Raw genomic sequence first — 5,732 nt, 5'->3', positions numbered from 1 at the left:
CAATGCAAGCAGTTTTTTTCAGAGCTGGTTGTGCCAGTTTACATGCCCATCGGCAACGTATGAGAGTTCTAGTTCCCCCACAGCCTTCCCAGTACCTGGCATTGTGAGTCTTTTTCTTTTTAGCCATCCTGGTGGGTATGCTGTGGTGTCTCATTGTGCTTCTAATTTGCATTTCTCTGGTGAGTAATGATGTTGAGCACTGTGACAGATAAGATTTTCCAAAGTTTCCACAACTCCCATCCCACGTGATCTTACAATGGCACCGTGACCCTCTCCCCATCAGAGGCAGAGTCCGTGTACTCTCCTCTTGAATCCTGTGACTATGGTGGAAATGGTAACATGTAACTTCTGAGGGTAGTTCATAAAGGCATTACGGGTGTACCTCTTTTTATTGCACTTTGGAAAAAAAATTTTTTTTAACAAATGGAAGGTTTGTGGCAACTCCGCATGGTCAGATGATGGTTAGCATTTTTTATCAATAAAGTATTTTTTAAAATTAATGACTTAATTTATTGGCTGCGTTGGGTCTTCATTGCTGCGCGCAGGCTTTCTCTAGTTGCGGCGAGCGGGGGCTACTCTTCGTTGCAGTGCACGGGCTTCTCATTGTGGTGGCTTCTCGTTGTGGAGCATGGGCTCTAGGCGCACAGGCTTCAGTAGTTGTGGCACGTGGGCTCAGTAGTTGTGGCACGTGGGCTCAGTAGTTGTGGCACATGGGCTTAGTTGCTCTGCGGCATGTGGGATCTTCCTGGACCAGGGCTCAAACCCGTGTCTCCTGCATTGGCAGGCGGATTCTTAACCACTGTGCTATCAGGGAAGCCTTAAAGTATTTTTGTGTGTGTGTGTGGTACACGGGCCTCTCACTGTTGTGGCCTCTCGCGTTGTGGAGCACAGGCTCCAGATGTGCAGGCTCAGCGGCCTTGGCCCACGGGCCCAGCCTTTCCGCGGCATGTGGGATCTTCCCGGACCGGGGCACGAACCCATGTCCCCTGCATCGGCAGGCGGACCCTCAACCACTGAGCCACCAGGGAAGCCCCCTAAAGTATTTTTCAATTAAGGTATGCACATTGTTTTTCTAGACATAATGCTATTGCACACTTAATAGACTACACTATAGTGTAAACCTAACTTTTATATGCCCTGGGAAATCAAAAAATTTGTGTGACTCGCTTTATTGTGCTTTTTGCTTTATTGTGATCTTCGCTTTATTGTGGTGGTCTGGAACGGAACCCCCAGTATCTCTAGGTGTGCCTGTGCCCGGTTCTTTGGGACACCCTCTTGGAGCCCTGAGCTTCCACATAAGCAGTTCAACTAACCTGAGGTCACCATGTTGTGAAGAAGCCCAAACTAGTCCATACAAAGAGACCATGTGGAGAGGTCCTGAGACTACATGAGAAAGATCCCCAGCCAGCCCCCAGCTCTAACCACCATTTGGCTGCAACCGCATGAGACACCCCAAGCCAGAACCTCCCAGTCAAGATATTCTCCAATATTTGATTGTTGTTCCCAACTGGGGGAGGTTTTGCCCCCAAGGGACATTTGGCAATGTCTGGAGACATTATTTTTGGTTGTCACAACTAGGGGCGGGGGCTGTTCCTGGCATCTAGTGGGTAGAGACCAGATGCTGCTTAACATCCTACAGGACACAGGACAGGCCCCCTCCCAAAGAATTATGTGGCCCAAATGTCAACTGTGCTGAGGTTGAGAAACCCTACTTTAAGCCATGGAATCCACTAAGTTTTAAGATGTTTTGTTCTACTGCAAAAGGACTGGAACAAGCACACAAGCAGAAAGGGAATTTATTAAAGAAACTTAGATAGTTCACAGATCTCTGACAGGGCCAGAGAGATGGGCTTAAAGGTTATTCAGCCAGCAGTAATGGTCAAACCACACCACCAGGTGAAGACCCCTGGACATGGACCCAGAGTTCGCAACCATGATGCTGAGGACCGGATACCAGGACCTCTGAACGCTGGAAGCCAGTGCCACCCTCACCAGAAAGTGGATTCCATATGTTTCCTGCTTCTTCTCGTTGCTCACTTTTGAATCAAAGTCTTACCTTGGTATGTCTGATGGAAGAATCCTAGGTCACGTGTAAATCTGTCTGCAAGAGAAGCTGACAAAGCAAGTTTTCTGGCTTCTACAATGCTGGCAGGACCAACACAGGAAAGGTGTTCCAAAGATGCTGGGAAGCCACAACCTTGACAAAATCCCCTGCTAATTTGTTGTTTTAAGCTTGTGGTAAACATGATTGATGATGGCTGTAGAATAGTACGTGATGACTCTACCGTAAGTTACACATTTGGACTATTTCTAGTTTTTTTGTTAACTTTAAATAATGCTGTGATATTATCAGACATTTGGGCTGGAAATTTTACTTTAGAGATTTCTTTTAATCCCAAAGAAATAACTTAAAAAACCCCAGTTTATTGTACAAAGGTACTTACGGCTTTATTATTTATAACTACTGAAAACTGGAAAGGGCTCAAGCATCTAAAACCATGGAACAATGGACTAATTTGTGATATGATAACAAACTTCTATGATTTCCTGGGATGGTGTTAATTCCAAATATTAGGCCACGTTGTCTCCATCGGTTTGTTTATACTCTGTCAGACCCTGTGTCCAGTTTACTTTGAAAAATGTAGTCACCGTGACTATGTAATTTTGTTATAGTGGAATTTTACAATAAAAACAATGACTTTATAAGTTCTATTGGACTAATACGTAGAAAGTGGATACAAAATGTTTTATGGAAAAACCAAGATATAGGCGTCTCGATATATTCGTTACAGCCATGTAAAATTAGTGTTTGCATAATGTGAAGGGTCCTAAGAAGGTTGCCTTTTGTTTTGGGTTTGTAAAGTTAAGTACAGAAAGATAAAAGGAAATTCCCCAGTGTTTGTATTAATCTCTCAGCATCTGAAGAGCTTGCCCAATAGGTGGCACTACTGGATAAGAGCAGATAGAAACTTTTCCAGGCTGCCTGTAAGCTGCGTTTCTCAAACTTCCGTTGGCATGAGAATGACCTGGTTAAAACACAGCTTGCTGGCCCCTTCCCTCAGAGGCTGTGATGTAGAGGTCTCAGACATAGCCTAAGAATTCGATTTCTAACAATTTCCCAGGTAAAATGATGCTGCTGGTCTGGGGACCGTGGTTGAGAAACGCTGCCTTCACGTGGAGCTCTTTGGAGTGTAGAACAGTTAGAACGGGCTTCTTCCCTCTTTCCTCATAGCAGTCCCCTGGCTCACCTCACTGCCGCGGTCACCCCATGTCAACAGAGGAGTAGGGTGGCCACTCAGAGGTGTGGGGGGGCCCTGCTTGACCCTCTACATCCCATCTTCCATTTGAAGGGAGCAAATGGGCAAGGTGGAGGGAGGGCTCTTCGTCTCTTGCTTTCTGGAGGCACCGACAGGCCTCACACTGGGGTCCAACACCAGCCAACGCAGCAAATTACTAGTAGCCTCAGTTGCTACCCGGTGAACAGGATGGGGTACCTCCTGTCCTGCAGCAGGCATCTCGGGATCTTTTGCACCCTCCTCTTCCCCGACTTCTGTGAACACTAATCTTACCAAGAACCTAAGCTTTGGGTTAGCTCATTGCAGGCTTTGTGTGTCTTGTGCTCTAACTACCGAGTAAAGAACTTGTCCCCCAACTCAAAAGCAAAATTCAGCACTGTATTTTTGAAGAACTCCTCAAATTTTCAACCTCTCCTCCCCCTAGTTTCACTCTCTCAGCTGAGCTTGACCTTGCTTCCTACTTCACTAAGAACGTGGAAAGAATTAGAACTTCCACGAGTTCGCAGCACCATAGCTACCCAGCCCCCTGCATCTGGCCCCATTTACTCTGCTTCCTCCTCGGTAAGATAGATGACTTGTTGATGCTCCCGGCCAACAGCAGTCCCTCCACCTGTGCACTAGATTCCATTCCCTCTCAAGGTCATGGCTGCTGCCGTCCTCCTCTCTCTACTGCATCACCCAATTTATCCCTATTTACTGGACCGTTCTCACCAGCATACACATGTACTGTTATTTCTTCTGTACTAAATAATAGAGTTGCTTCTGTTCACTGTCTCCAATTTCTCTGCTACTTTTCTCCCATGAGCCCACCCAGTCAGGTTGTGTCCCCATCTCTCTACCAAAACTGCCCTAGTCACAAATGACCCCCACTCGGGTGAGTCCAATGGTCACTTCTCAGTCCTCGGCAGCAGCACTTGACAATATGGTCACTTTCTCGAAACCCTTTCTTCCTCGGCTCCCACAATACCCCACTCACCCCTTTGTCTTCTTTTTTTTTTTTTAAACAACTTTTTATTGAAGTATAGTTGATTTACAATGTTATGTTAGTTTCTGGTGCACAGCGCAGTGATTCGGTTTTATATATATAACATATATTCTTTTTCAGATTCTTTTTTATTATAGCTTATTACAAGATATTGAATATAGTCTCCTGTGCTATATCGTAGGTCCTTGTTGTTTATCTATTTTATATATAGTAGTTTGTATCTGCTAGTCCCAAATTCCTAATTTATTCCTCCCCCACCCCCTTTCCCCTTTGGTAACCATAAGTTTGTTTTCTATGTCTGTGAGCCTATTTCTGTTTTGTAAAGAAGTTCATTTGTGTCATATTTTAGATTCCACATATAAATGATATATGGTATTTGTCTTTCTCTTTCTGACTTCACTTAGTATGATAATCTCTAGGTCCGTCCATGTTGCTGCAAATGGCATTATTTCATTCTTTTGTATGGCTGAGTAGTATTCCATTGTATATGTGTACCACATCTTTATCCATTCATCTGTCGATGGACACTTATTGTCTCGTCTTTTCGATCACTCTTTCTCATTCTGTTTGCTGGTTTCTCTTTATCTTCCCAACTTCCCAGTGCTGAAGTGCCTAGCAGTTCAATCCTTGGACCTCTTTCGTATCCACTCTCACTTTCTGAGTGATCTCATTTAATGTCTCAGGGCCTTAAATACCATCTATATGCTGATAGCTCTCCAATTTCTAGCTCCAGCCTGGACCTCACTCCCAAACTCCAGACCTGTATGTCCAGCTGCCCACATGATATCTCCACTTCAATATGTGTTAGGCACCCCCATTATCTCTCCCAAATAGAGTCTTTGATATACACTGACCTTACTCCAAGATACTCCTGCAAACTTCACTACCCCAGAGGCAGCTCTGCTAGTTCATAGCCCAAAACCTCAGTGTCATCCTTGATTCCTTTCTTTTTCTCACAACCCACATCCAGTCTGTCAGCAAATCTTCTTGGCTCCGTCTTCAAACTATATCCAGAATTCAGCTGCTTCTCCTTGACCTTTGTCCCTGCCTCTAACTGCTACCATGCTGATCCCAGCCCCCAGCATCTCTCACCTGGATTATTGAAATAGCCTCGCAACTGGCCTCCTAGCTTCCGTCCTTGCCCACCTGCATTCTCAACACAGCAGCCAGTAATCGTGAAAACCCAAGTCAGATCAGGTCATTGCTTTGTTGAAACCCTCCCCTGCATGTTATTCAGAATAACACCCAAGTCCTCATGAAGACCTACTAGGGCCCTACATGGTCTGCCCCCTGGAATTCTGATCTCTTCTCCATTACTCCTCCCCTTGTTCACTCCAGCAGCGTGCCTGCCGTACGTCACTTCAAGGCCTTTGAACTTGCTTCTCACTCTACCTGGATTTCTCTTTCCTGGATATTTATTTGCATGGCTCGCGCTCTCTCTCTCTCTCTCT

This window comes from Delphinus delphis, chromosome X (genome assembly GCF_949987515.2).
Source record: "Delphinus delphis chromosome X, mDelDel1.2, whole genome shotgun sequence".
In the NCBI taxonomy this organism is placed as follows: Eukaryota; Metazoa; Chordata; class Mammalia; order Artiodactyla; family Delphinidae; genus Delphinus; species Delphinus delphis.
The sequence above is the reverse complement of the archived record's forward strand: the minus strand, read 5'-3'. Positions refer to the sequence as shown.